At 37.6% G+C, this 14,279-nt stretch overlaps 9 pseudogenes; all 9 read left to right on the forward strand.

Annotated features, from left to right (window-relative positions):
* The first annotated feature begins 98 nt into the window (after nt 1-98).
* LOC135551142 (5S ribosomal RNA) lies at nt 99-217 on the forward strand (annotated as a pseudogene).
* Nucleotides 218-1,145: 928 nt separating this feature from the next.
* On the forward strand, nt 1,146-1,264 carry LOC135551135 (5S ribosomal RNA; annotated as a pseudogene).
* A 1,398-nt stretch (nt 1,265-2,662) lies between these two features.
* Nucleotides 2,663-2,781, forward strand: LOC135551144 (5S ribosomal RNA; annotated as a pseudogene).
* A 2,506-nt stretch (nt 2,782-5,287) lies between these two features.
* LOC135551150 (5S ribosomal RNA) lies at nt 5,288-5,406 on the forward strand (annotated as a pseudogene).
* A 458-nt stretch (nt 5,407-5,864) lies between these two features.
* On the forward strand, nt 5,865-5,983 carry LOC135551136 (5S ribosomal RNA; annotated as a pseudogene).
* A 3,283-nt stretch (nt 5,984-9,266) lies between these two features.
* Nucleotides 9,267-9,385, forward strand: LOC135551151 (5S ribosomal RNA; annotated as a pseudogene).
* Nucleotides 9,386-9,862: 477 nt separating this feature from the next.
* Nucleotides 9,863-9,981, forward strand: LOC135551147 (5S ribosomal RNA; annotated as a pseudogene).
* Nucleotides 9,982-12,737: 2,756 nt separating this feature from the next.
* LOC135551140 (5S ribosomal RNA) lies at nt 12,738-12,856 on the forward strand (annotated as a pseudogene).
* A 1,193-nt stretch (nt 12,857-14,049) lies between these two features.
* Nucleotides 14,050-14,168, forward strand: LOC135551152 (5S ribosomal RNA; annotated as a pseudogene).
* Nucleotides 14,169-14,279: the final 111 nt, after the last annotated feature.

Genomic DNA, 14,279 nt, shown 5'->3' on the forward strand with positions numbered 1-14,279 from the left:
TTTGAGTGACACAAAGATGCTTATCTAATGGTGAAAATGCAACAGCTGTTAATCAGACTCACTTTGACTTTATATAGTGCACCAAGAGAAAGTTTCTTGCTTACGACCATACCAGCCTGAGTACGCCTGATCTCGTTGTTCTCAGAAGATAAGCAGGGTCGGGCCTGGTTAGTATTCGGATTGTAAGACCACTTGGGAATACCAGGTGCTGTAAGCTTTTTTATCACTGCCTTGTGAAATTTCAACTCTTTGTCAGTTTTTTCCCACAAGACTGAAATATGTGCCCTCGCTTTGAAATAAGTAAGCAAGGTTAGTTTGTATTTCATCCAACAATCTGTGCTACAAATTATGGCTACAGTATATGCAATTTCTTCCACTTTTTTGAGTGACACAAAGATGCTTATCTAATGGTGAAAATGCAACAGCTGTTAATCAGACTCACTTTGACTTTATATAGTGCACCAAGAGAAATTGCTTACTTTTTGAGTGATACAAAGATGCTTATCTAATGGTGAAAATGCAACAGCTGTTAATCAGGGACTTTGACTTTATAAGTGCACCAAGAGAAAGTTTCTTGCTTACGACCACCACCAGCCTGAGTCCGCCTGATCTCGTTCTGAAATAAGCACGGGCCTGGTTAGTACTTCGGATTTGTAAGACCACTTGGGAATACCAGGTGCTGTAAGCTTTTTTTATCACTGCCTTGTGAAATTTCAACTCTTTGTCAGTTTTTTCCCACAAGACTGAAATATGTGCCCTCGCTTTGAAATAAGTAAGCAAGGTTAGTTTGTATTCCATCCAACAATCTGTGCTACAAATTATGGCTACAGTATATGCAATTTCTTCCACTTTTTGAGTGACACAAAGATGTTTATCTAATGGTGAAAATGCAACAGCTGTTAATCAGACTCACTTTGACTGTAGCCATAATATGTAGCACAGATTGTTGGATGAAATACACACTAGCCTTGCTTATTTATTTCAAAGTGAGTGCACATATTTCAGTTTTGTTTTTGTGAAAAAACTGATTTGCAATTTCTTCCACTTTTTGAGTGATACAAAGATGCTTATCTAATGGTGAAAATGCAACAGCTGTTAATCAGACTCACTTTGACTTTATATAGTGCACCAAGAGAAAGTTTCTTGCTTACGACCATACCAGCCTGAGTACTCCTGATCTCGTTGTTCTCAGAAGCTAAGCAGGGTCGGGCCTGGTTAGTATTAGGATTGTAAGACCACTTGGGAATACCAGGTGCTGTAAGCTTTTTTATCACTGCCTTGTGAAATTTCAACTCTTTGTCAGTTTTTTCCCACAAGACTGAAATATGTGCCCTCGCTTTGAAATAAGTAAGCAAGGTTAGTTTGTATTTCATCCAACAATCTGTGCTACAAATTATGGCTACAGTATATGCAATTTCTTCCACTTTTTGAGTGACACAAAGATGCTTATCTAATGGTGAAAATGCAACAGCTGTTAATCAGACTCACTTTGACTGTAGCCATAATATGTAGCACAGATTGTTGGATGAAATACACACAAGCCTTGCTTACTTATTTCAAAGCGAGTGCACCAGGTGCTCTAAAGCTTTTTGTCACTGCCTTGTGGAATTTCAACTCTTTGTCAGTTTTTTCACACAAGACTGAAATATGTGCCCTCGCTTTGAAATAAGTAAGCAAGGTTAGTTTGTATTTCATCCAACAATCTGTGCTACAAATTATGGCTACAGTATATGCAATTTCTTCCACTTTTTGAGTGACACAAAGATGCTTATCTAATGGTGAAAATGCAACAGCTGTTAATCAGACTCACTTTGACTTTATATATGTGCACCAGATTGTTGGAGAAAGCCTTTTCTTATTTCAAAGTGAGTGCACCATACCAGCCTGAAAATCACAACAGCTGATCTCACTTTGACTTTATATAGTCAGAACGACCATACCAGCCTGATAAGTTCTCAGAAATAAGCAGGGTCGGGCCTGGTTAGTATCTTGGTGGATTGTAAGACCACTTGGGAATACCAGGTGCTGTAAGCTGTTTTTATCACTGCCTTGTGAAATTTCAACTCTTTGTCAGTTTTTTCCCACAAGACTGAAATATGTGCCCTCGCTTTGAAATAAGTAAGCAAGGTTAGTTTGTATTTCATCCAACAATCTGTGCTACAAATTATGGCTACAGTATATGCAATTTCTTCCACTTTTTGAGTGACACAAAGATGCTTATCTAATGGTGAAAATGCAACAGCTGTTAATCAGACTCACTTTGACTGTAGCCATAATATGTAGCACAGATTGTTGGATGAAATACACACAAGCCTTGCTTACTTATTTCAAAGCGAGTGCACCAGGTGCTGTAAGCTTTTTTTATCACTGCCTTGTGAAATTTCAACTCTTTGTCAGTTTTTTCCACAAGACTGAAATATGTGCCCTCGCTTTGAAATAAGTAAGCAAGGTTAGTTTGTATTTCATCCAACAATCTGTGCTACAAATTATGGCTACAGTATATGCAATTTCTTCCACTTTTTGATGACACAAAGATGTTTATCTAATTTCTTCCACTTTTTGAGTGACACAAAGATGCTTATCTAATGGTGATGGTGAAAATGCAACAGCTGTTAATCAGACTCACTTTGACTTTATATAGTGCACCAAGAGAAAGTTTCTTGCTTACGACCATACCAGCCTGAGTACGCCTGATCTCGTTGTTCTCAGAAGATAAGCAGGGTCGGGCCTGGTTAGTATTCGGATTGTAAGACCACTTGGGAATACCAGGTGCTGTAAGCTTTTTTATCACTGCCTTGTGAAATTTCAACTCTTTGTCAGTTTTTTCCCACAAGACTGAAATATGTGCCCTCGCTTTGAAATAAGTAAGCAAGGTTAGTTTGTATTTCATCCAACAATCTGTGCTACAAATTATGGCTACAGTATATGCAATTTCTTCCACTTTTTGAGTGACACAAAGATGCTTATCTAATGGTGAAAATGCAACAGCTGTTAATCAGACTCACTTTGACTGTAGCCATAATATGTAGCACAGATTGTTGGATGAAATACACAAGCCAAGCCTTGCTTACTTATTTCAAATTTCTTCCAGAGTGCACCAGGTGCTGTAAGCTTTTTTATCACTGCCTTGTGAAATTTCAACTCTTTGTCAGTTTTTTTCCCACAAGACTGAAATATGTGCCCTCGCTTTGAAATAAGTAAGCAAGGTTAGTTTGTATTCCATCCAACAATCTGTGCTACAAATTATGGCTACAGTATATGCAATTTCTTCCACTTTTTGAGTGACACAAAGATGTTTATCTAATGGTGAAAATGCAACAGCTGTTAATCAGACTCACTTTGACTGTAGCCATAATATGTAGCACAGATTGTTGGATGAAATACACACTAGCCTTGCTTATTTATTTCAAAGTGAGTGCACATATTTCAGTTTTGTGAGAAAAAACTGATTTGAAATTTCAATTTCTTCCACTTTTTGAGTGCTTACAAAGATGCTTATCTAATGGTGAAAATGCAACAGCTGTTAATCAGACTCACTTTGACTTTATATAGTGCACAAAGAGCTTATCTAATGGTGAGATGCAACAGCTGTTAACCAGCCTGTTAATCAGACTCACTTTATATAGTGCACCAAGAGAATGTTCTCAGAAGCCTGAACGCCTGATCTCGTTGTTCTCAGAAGATAAGCAGGGTCGGGCCTGGTTAGTATTAGGATTGTAAGACCACTTGGGAATACCAGGTGCTGTAAGCTTTTTTATCACTGCCTTGTGAAATTTCAACTCTTTGTCAGTTTTTTCCCACAAGACTGAAATATGTGCCCTCGCTTTGAAATAAGTAAGCAAGGTTAGTTTGTATTTCATCCAACAATCTGTGCTACAAATTATGGCTACAGTATATGCAATTTCTTCCACTTTTTGAGTGACACAAAGATGCTTATCTAATGGTGAAAATGCAACAGCTGTTAATCAGACTCACTTTGACTGTAGCCATAATATGTAGCACAGATTGTTGGATGAAATACACACAAGCCTTGCTTACTTATTTCAAAGCCAGATTGTTGGATGAAATGCACCAGGTGCTGTACCAGGTGCTGTTTTTATCACTGCCTTGTGAAATTTCAACTCTTTGTCAGTTTTTTCCCACAAGACTGAAATATGTGCCCTCGCTTTGAAATAAGTAAGCAAGGTTAGTTTGTATTTCATCCAACAATCTGTGCTACAAATTATGGCTACAGTATATGCAATTTCTTCCACTTTTTGAGTGACACAAAGATGTTTATCTAATGGTGAAAATGCAACAGCTGTTAATCAGACTCACTTTGACTTTATATAGTGCACCAAGAGAAAGTTTCTTACTTACGACCATACCAGCCTGAGTCCGCCTGATCTCTGATCTGTTCTCAGAAGCTAAGCAGGGTCGGGCCTGGTTAGTATTCGGATTGTAAGACCACTTGGGAATACCAGGTGCTGTAAGCTTTTTTATCACTGCCTTGTGAAATTTCAACTCTTTGTCAGTTTTTTCCCACAAGACTGAAATATGTGCCCTCGCTTTGAAATAAGTAAGCAAGGTTAGTTTGTATTTCATCCAACAATCTGTGCTACAAATTATGGCTACAGTATATGCAATTTCTTCCACTTTTTGAGTGACACAAAGATGCTTATCTAATGGTGAAAATGCAACAGCTGTTAATCAGACTCACTTTGACTGTAGCCATAATATAGCACAGATTGTTGGATGAAATACACACAAGCCTTGCTTACTTATTTCAAAGCGAGTGCACCAGGTGCTGTAAGCTTTTTTATCACTGCCTTGAAATTTCAACTCTTTGTCAGTTTTTTCCCACAAGACTGAAATATGTGCCCTCGCTTTGAAATAAGTAAGCAAGGTTAGTTTGTATTCCATCCAACAATCTGTGCTACAAATTATGGCTACAGTATATGCAATTTCTTCCACTTTTTGAGTGACACAAAGATGTTTATCTAATGGTGAAAATGCAACAGCTGTTAATCAGACTCACTTTGACTGTAGCCATAATATGTAGCACAGATTGTTGGATGAAATACACACTAGCCTTGCTTATTTATTTCAAAGTGAGTGCACATAGCTTTTTTTCAGTTTTGTGTTTTTTCCCACAAGACTGAAAAAAACTGAGTTTTATTTCATCCAACAATCTGTTCTTCCATTTCTTTTTTGAGTGACACAAAGATGCTTATCTAATGGTGAAAATGCAACAGCTGTTAATCAGACTCACTTTGACTTTATATAGTGCACCAAGAGAAAGTTTCTTACTTACGACCATACCAGCCTGAGTACGCCTGATCTCGTTGTTCTCAGAAGATAAGCAGGGTCGGGCCTGGTTAGTATTAGGATTGTAAGACCACTTGGGAATACCAGGTGCTGTAAGCTTTTTTATCACTGCCTTGTGAAATTTCAACTCTTTGTCAGTTTTTTCCCACAAGACTGAAATATGTGCCCTCGCTTTGAAATAAGTAAGCAAGGTTAGTTTGTATTTCATCCAACAATCTGTGCTACAAATTATGGCTACAGTATATGCAATTTCTTCCACTTTTTGAGTGACACAAAGATGTTTATCTAATGGTGAAAATGCAACAGCTGTTAATCAGACTCACTTTGACTGTAGCCATAATATGTAGCACAGATTGTTGGATGAAATACACACTAGCCTTGCTTATTTCAACTTATTTCAAAGTGAGTGCACATATTTCAGTTTTGTGAGAAAAAACTGATTTGCAATTTCTTCCACTTTTTGAGTGACACAAAGATGCTTATCTAATGGTGAGAATGCAACAGCTGTTAATCAGACTCACTTTGACTTTATATAGTGCACCAAGAGAAAGTTTCTTGCTTACGACCATACCAGCCTGAGTACTCCTGATCTCGTTGTTCTCAGAAGCTAAGCAGGGTCGGGCCTGGTTAGTATTAGGATTGTAAGACCACTTGGGAATACCAGGTGCTGTAAGCTTTTTTATCACTGCCTTGTGAAATTTCAACTCTTTGTCAGTTTTTTCCCACAAGACTGAAATATGTGCCCTCGCTTTGAAATAAGTAAGCAAGGTTAGTTTGTATTTCATCCAACAATCTGTGCTACAAATTATGGCTACAGTATATGCAATTTCTTCCACTTTTTGAGTGACACAAAGATGCTTATCTAATGGTGAAAATGCAACAGCTGTTAATCAGACTCACTTTGACTGTAGCCATAATATGTAGCACAGATTGTTGGATGAAATACACACAAGCCTTGCTTACTTATTTCAAAGCGAGTGCACCAGGTGCTGTAAGCTTTTTTATCACTGCCTTGTGAAATTTCAACTCTTTGTCAGTTTTTTCCACAAGACTGAAATATGTGCCCTCTTTGCAGTTTTTTGAAATAAGTAAGCAAGGTTAGTTTGTATTCCATCCAACAATCTGTGCTACAAATTATGGCTACAGTATATGCAATTTCTTCCACTTTTTGAGTGACACAAAGATGTTTATCTAATGGTGAAAATGCAACAGCTGTTAATCAGACTCACTTTGACTGTAGCCATAATATGTAGCACAGATTGTTGGATGAAATACACACTAGCCTTGCTTATTTATTTCAAAGTGAGTGCACATATTTCAGTTTTGTGAGAAAAAACTGATTTGCAATTTCTTCCACTTTTTGAGTGATACAAAGATGCTTATCTAATGGTGAAAATGCAACAGCTGTTAATCAGACTCACTTTGACTTTATATAGTGCACCAAGAGAAAGTTTCTTACTTACGACCATACCAGCCTGAGTACGCCTGATCTCGTTCTCAGAAGATAAGCAGGGTCGGGCCTGGTTAGTATTCGGATTGTAAGACCACTTGGGAATACCAGGTGCTGTAAGCTTTTTTATCACTGCCTTGTGAAATTTCAACTCTTTGTCAGTTTTTTCCCACAAGACTGAAATATGTGCCCTCGCTTTGAAATAAGTAAGCAAGGTTAGTTTGTATTCCATCCAACAATCTGTGCTACAAATTATGGCTACAGTATATGCAATTTCTTCCACTTTTTGAGTGACACAAAGATGCTTATCTAATGGTGAAAATGCAACAGCTGTTAATCAGACTCACTTTGACTGTAGCCATAATATGTAGCACAGATTGTTGGATGAAATACACACAAGCCTTGCTTACTTATTTCAAAGCGAGTGCACCAGGTGCTGTAAGCTTTTTTATCACTGCCTTGTGAAATTTCAACTCTTTGTCAGTTTTTTCCACAAGACTGAAATATGTGCCCTCGCTTTGAAATAAGTAAGCAAGGTTAGTTTGTATTTCATCCAACAATCTGTGCTACAAATTATGGCTACAGTATATGCAATTTCTTCCACTTTTTGAGTGACACAAAGATGCTTATCTAATGGTGAAAATGCAACAGCTGTTAATCAGACTCACTTTGACTGTAGCCATAATATGTAGCACAGATTGTTGGATGAAATACACACAAGCCTTGCTTACTTATTTCAAAGCGAGTGCACCAGGTGCTGTAAGCTTTTTTATCACTGCCTTGTGAAATTTCAACTCTTTGTCAGTTTTTTCCACAAGACTGAAATATGTGCCCTCGCTTTGAAATAAGTAAGCAAGGTTAGTTTGTATTTCATCCAACAATCTGTGCTACAAATTATGGCTACAGTATATGCAATTTCTTCCACTTTTTGAGTGATACAAATATGCTTATCTAATGGTGAAAATGCAACAGCTGTTAATCAGACTCACTTTGACTTTATATAGTGCACCAAGAGAAAGTTTCTTGCTTACGACCATACCAGCCTGAGTACGCCTGATCTCGTTCTCAGAAGATAAGCATGGTCGGGCCTGGTTAGTATTCGGATTGTAAGACCACTTGGGAATACCAGGTGCTGTAAGCTTTTTTATCACTGCCTTGTGAAATTTCAACTCTTTGTCAGTTTTTTCCCACAAGACTGAAATATGTGCCCTCGCTTTGAAATAAGTAAGCAAGGTTAGTTTGTATTCCATCCAACAATCTGTGCTACAAATTATGGCTACAGTATATGCAATTTCTTCCACTTTTTGAGTGACACAAAGATGTTTATCTAATGGTGAAAATGCAACAGCTGTTAATCAGACTCACTTTGACTGTAGCCATAATATGTAGCACAGATTGTTGGATGAAATACACACTAGCCTTGCTTGCTTATTTCAAACTGCCTTGAGAAATTGCAACATATTTCAGTTTTGTGAGTATTTCAAAAACTGATTTGCAATTTCTTCCACTTTTTGAGTGACACAAAGATGCTTATCTAATGGTGAAAATGCAACAGCTGTTAATCAGACTCACTTTGACTTTATATAGTGCACCAAGAGAAAGTTTCTTGCTTACGACCATACCAGCCTGAGTACGCCTGATCTCGTTGTTCTCAGAAGATAAGCAGGGTCGGGCCTGGTTAGTATTCGGATTGTAAGACCACTTGGGAATACCAGGTGCTGTAACCAGGTGCTTTTTTATCACTGCCTTGTGAAATTTCAACTCTTTGTCAGTTTTTTCCCACAAGACTGAAATATGTGCCCTCGCTTTGAAATAAGTAAGCAAGGTTAGTTTGTATTTCATCCAACAATCTGTGCTACAAATTATGGCTACAGTATATGCAATTTCTTCCACTTTTTGAGTGACACAAAGATGCTTATCTAATGGTGAAAATGCAACAGCTGTTAATCAGACTCACTTTGACTGTAGCCATAATATGTAGCACAGATTGTTGGATGAAATACACACAAGCCTTGCTTACTTATTTCAAAGCGAGTGCACCAGGTGCTGTAAGCTTTTTTATCACTGCCTTGTGAAATTTCAACTCTTTGTCAGTTTTTTTCCACAAGACTGAAATATGTGCCCTCGCTTTGAAATAAGTAAGCAAGGTTAGTTTGTATTTCATCCAACAATCTGTGCTACAAATTATGGCTACAGTATATGCAATTTCTTCCACTTTTTGAGTGACACAAAGATGTTTATCTAATGGTGAAAATGCAACAGCTGTTAATCAGACTCACTTTGACTGTAGCCATAATATGTAGCACAGATTGTTGGATGAAATACACACTAGCCTTGCTTATTTATTTCAAAGTGAGTGCACATATTTCAGTTTTGTGAAAAAACTGATTTGCAATTTCTTCCACTTTTTGAGTGATACAAAGATGCTTATCTAATGGTGAAAATGCAACAGCTGTTAATCAGACTCACTTTGACTTTATATAGTGCACCTGTTAAGAGAAAGTTTCTTACTTACGACCATACCAGCCTGAGTACGCCTGATCTCGTTGTTCTCAGAAGATAAGCAGGGTCGGGCCTGGTTAGTATTAGGATTGTAAGACCACTTGGGAATACCAGGTGCTGTAAGCTTTTTTATCACTGCCTTGTGAAATTTCAACTCTTTGTCAGTTTTTTCCCACAAGACTGAAATATGTGCCCTCGCTTTGAAATAAGTAAGCAAGGTTAGTTTGTATTTCATCCAACAATCTGTGCTACAAATTATGGCTACAGTATATGCAATTTCTTCCACTTTTTGAGTGACACAAAGATGTTTATCTAATGGTGAAAATGCAACAGCTGTTAATCAGACTCACTTTGACTGTAGCCATAATATGTAGCACAGATTGTTGGATGAAATACACACTTATTTAGCCTTGCTTACTTTTTTATTTCTTGTGAAAAACTCTTTGAGTGCACATATTTCAGTTTTGTGAGTATTTCAAAAACTGATTTGCAATTTCTTCCACTTTTTGAGTGACACAAAGATGCTTATCTAATGGTGAAAATGCAACAGCTGTTAATCAGACTCACTTTGACTTTATATAGTGCACCAAGAGAAAGTTTCTTACTTACGACCATACCAGCCTGAGTACTCCTGATCTCGTTGTTCTCAGAAGCTAAGCAGGGTCGGGCCTGGTTAGTATTAGGATTGTAAGACCACTTGGGAATACCAGGTGCTGTAAGCTTTTTTTATCACTGCCTTGTGAAATTTCAACAGCTGTTTCTTGGGAATACCAGGTGCTGTAAGCTTTTTTATCACTGCCTTGTGAAATTTCAACTCTTTGTCAGTTTTTTCCCACAAGACTGAAATGCCCTCGCTTTGAAATAAGTAAGCAAGGTTAGTTTGTATTTCATCCAACAATCTGTGCTACAAATTATGGCTACAGTATATGCAATTTCTTCCACTTTTTGAGTGACACAAATATGCTTATCTAATGGTGAGAATGCAACAGCTGTTAATCAGACTCACTTTGACTTTATATATGTGCACAGAGATGAAAGTTTTTCTGCTTACTTTTTGACCATACCAGCCTGAGTACTTTGCCTGATCTTGTTCTCAGAAGATAAGCAGGGTCGGGCCTGGTTAGTATTCGGATTGTAAGACCACTTGGGAATACCAGGTGCTGTAAGCTTTTTTATCACTGCCTTGTGAAATTTCAACTCTTTGTCAGTTTTTTCCCACAAGACTGAAATATGTGCCCTCGCTTTGAAATAAGTAAGCAAGGTTAGTTTGTATTTCATCCAACAATCTGTGCTACAAATTATGGCTACAGTATATGCAATTTCTTCCACTTTTTGAGTGACACAAAGATGCTTATCTAATGGTGAAAATCAACAGCTGTTAATCAGACTCACTTTTTAGCCTGTAGCACAGATTGTTGGATGCACATAATATAGTGCACAGATTGCAATTTCTTCCACTTTTTGGATGAAATGAAAATGCACACAAGCACTTTGACTTACTTATTTCAAAGTTCTCAGAAGTAAGCAGGGTCGGGCCAGGTGTAAGCTTGGGAATACCAGGTAAGCTTTTTTATCACTGCCTTGTGAAATTTCAACTCTTTGTCAGTTTTTTCCCACAAGACTGAAATATGTGCCCTCGCTTTGAAATAAGTAAGCAAGGTTAGTTTGTATTTCATCCAACAATCTGTGCTACAAATTATGGCTACAGTATATGCAATTTCTTCCACTTTTTGAGTGACACAAAGATGCTTATCTAATGGTGAAAATGCAACAGCTGTTAATCAGACTCACTTTGACTGTAGCCATAATATGTAGCACAGATTGTTGGATGAAATACACACAAGCCTTGCTTACTTATTTCAAAGCGAGTGCACCAGGTGCTGTAAGCTTTTTTATCACTGCCTTGTGAAATTTCAACTCTTTGTCAGTTTTTTCCCACAAGACTGATGTGCCCCTCGCTTTGAAATAAGTAAGCAAGGTTAGTTTGTATTTCATCCAACAATCTGTGCTACAAATTATGGCTACAGTATATGCAATTTCTTCCACTTTTTGAGTGACACAAAGATGCTTATCTAATGGTGAAAATGCAACAGCTGTTAATCAGACTCACTTTGACTTTATATAGTGCACCAAGAGAAAGTTTGGAAAGTTTCTTGCTTACGACCATACCAGCCTATCACGCCTGATCTCGTTTTTTCTCAGAAGATAAGCAGGGTCGGGCCTGCTTTGTTAGTATTCAAGGGATTGTAAGACCATTGGGAATACCAGGTGCTGTAAGCTTTTTGAGTCACTGCCTTGTGAAATTTCAACTCTTTGTCAGACTTTTTTCCCACAAGACTGAAATATGTGCCCTCGCTTTGAAATAAGTAAGCATAGGTTCGCTTTGAAATAAGTTTGTATTTCATCCAACAATCTGTGCTACAAATTATGGCTACAGTATATGCAATTTCTTCCACTTTTTGAGTGACACAAAGATGCTATATTAATGGTGAAAATGCAACAGCTGTTAATCAGACTCACTTTTGACTTTATATAGTGCACCAAGAGAAAGTTTCTTCTTTGTCAGTTTTTTTACGACTGAAATACCAGCCTGAGTCCGCCTGATCTCAAAGATGCTTATCTAATGGTTCTCAGAAGATAAGCAGGGTCGGGCCTGGTTAGTATTCGGATTGTAAGACCAATTGGGAATACCAGGTGCTGTAAGCTTTTTGTCACTGCCTTGTGGAATTTCAACTCTTTGTCAGTTTTTTCCCACAAGACTGAAATATGTGCCCTCGCTTTGAAATAAGTAAGCAAGGTTAGTTTGTATTTCATCCAACAATCTGTGCTACAAATTATGGCTACAGTATATGCAATTTCTTCCACTTTTTGAGTGACACAAAGATGCTTATCTAATGGTGAAAATGCAACAGCTGTTAATCAGACTCACTTTGACTGTAGCCATAATATGTAGCACAGATTGTTGGATGAAATACACACAAGCCTTGCTTACTTATTTCAAAGCGAGTGCACCAGGTGCTGTAAGCTTTTTTATCACTGCCTTGTGAAATTTCAACTCTTTGTCAGTTTTTTCCCACAAGACTGAAATATGTGCCCTCGCTTTGAAATAAGTAAGCAAGGTTAGTTTGTATTTCATCCAACAATCTGTGCTACAAATTATGGCTACAGTATATGCAATTTCTTCCACTTTTTGAGTGACACAAAGATGTTTATCTAATGGTGAAAATGCAACAGCTGTTAATCAGACTCACTTTGACTGTAGCCATAATATGTAGCACAGATTGTTGGATGAAATACACACTAGCCTTGCTTATTTATTTCAAAGTGAGTGCACATATTTCAGTTTTGTGAGAAAAACTGATTTGCAATTTCTTCCACTTTTTGAGTGATACAAAGATGCTTATCTAATGGTGAAAATGCAACAGCTGTTAATCAGACTCACTTTGACTTTATATAGTGCACCAAGAGAAAGTTTCTTGCTTACGACCATACCAGCCTGAGTACGCCTGATCTCGTTGTTCTCAGAAGATAAGCAGGGTCGGGCCTGGTTAGTATTAGGATTGTAAGACCACTTGGGAATACCAGGTGCTGTAAGCTTTTTTATCACTGCCTTGTGAAATTTCAACTCTTTGTCAGTTTTTTCCCACAAGACTGAAATATGTGCCCTCGCTTTGAAATAAGTAAGCAAGGTTAGTTTGTATTTCATCCAACAATCTGTGCTACAAATTATGGCTACAGTATATGCAATTTCTTCCACTTTTTGAGTGACACAAAGATGCTTATCTAATGGTGAAAATGCAACAGCTGTTAATCAGACTCACTTTGACTGTAGCCATAATATGTAGCACAGATTGTTGGATGAAATACACACAAGCCTTGCTTACTTATTTCAAAGCGAGTGCACCAGGTGCTGTAAGCTTTTTTATCACTGCCTTGTGAAATTTCAACTCTTTGTCAGTTTTTTCCACAAGACTGAAATATGTGCCCTCGCTTTGAAATAAGTAAGCAAGGTTAGTTTGTATTTCATCCAACAATCTGTGCTACAAATTATGGCTACAGTATATGCAATTTCTTCCACTTTTTGAGTGACACAAAGATGTTTATCTAATGGTGAAAATGCAACAGCTGTTAATCAGACTCACTTTGACTTTATATAGTGCACCAAGAGAACAAAGTTTCTTGCTTACGACCACTTTACCAGCCTGACCATACCAGCCCTGATCTCGTTGTTCTCAGAAGATAAGCAGGGTCGGGCCTGGTTAGTATTCGGATTGTAAGACCACTTGGGAATACCAGGTGCTGTAAGCTTTTTTATCACTGCCTTGTGAAATTTCAACTCTTTGTCAGTTTTTTCCCACAAGACTGAAATATGTGCCCTCGCTTTGAAATAAGTAAGCAAGGTTAGTTTGTATTTCATCCAACAATCTGTGCTACAAATTATGGCTACAGTATATGCAATTTCTTCCACTTTTTGAGTGACACAAAGATGTTTATCTAATGGTGAAAATGCAACAGCTGTTAATCAGACTCACTTTGACTGTAGCCATAATATAGCACAGATTGTTGGATGCACAGATTGTTGGATGAAATACACACTAGCCTTGCAAGGTTAGTTTGTATTTTATTTATTTCAAAGTGAGTGCACATATTTCAGTTTTGTGAGAAAAACTGATTTGCAATTTCTTCCACTTTTTTGAGTGACACAAAGATGCTTATCTAATGGTGAAAATGCAACAGCTGTTAATCAGACTCACTTTGACTTTATATAGTGCACCAAGAGAAAGTTTCTTACTTACGACCATACCAGCCTGAGTACGCCTGATCTCGTTGTTCTCAGAAGATAAGCAGGGTCGGGCCTGGTTAGTATTAGGATTGTAAGACCACTTGGGAATACCAGGTGCTGTAAGCTTTTTTATCACTGCCTTGTGAAATTTCAACTCTTTGTCAGTTTTTTCCCACAAGACTGAAATATGTGCCCTCGCTTTGAAATAAGTAAGCAAGGTTAGTTTGTATTTCATCC

Source organism: Oncorhynchus masou, chromosome 12, assembly GCF_036934945.1.
Source record: "Oncorhynchus masou masou isolate Uvic2021 chromosome 12, UVic_Omas_1.1, whole genome shotgun sequence".
Lineage (NCBI taxonomy): Eukaryota > Metazoa > Chordata > Actinopteri > Salmoniformes > Salmonidae > Oncorhynchus > Oncorhynchus masou.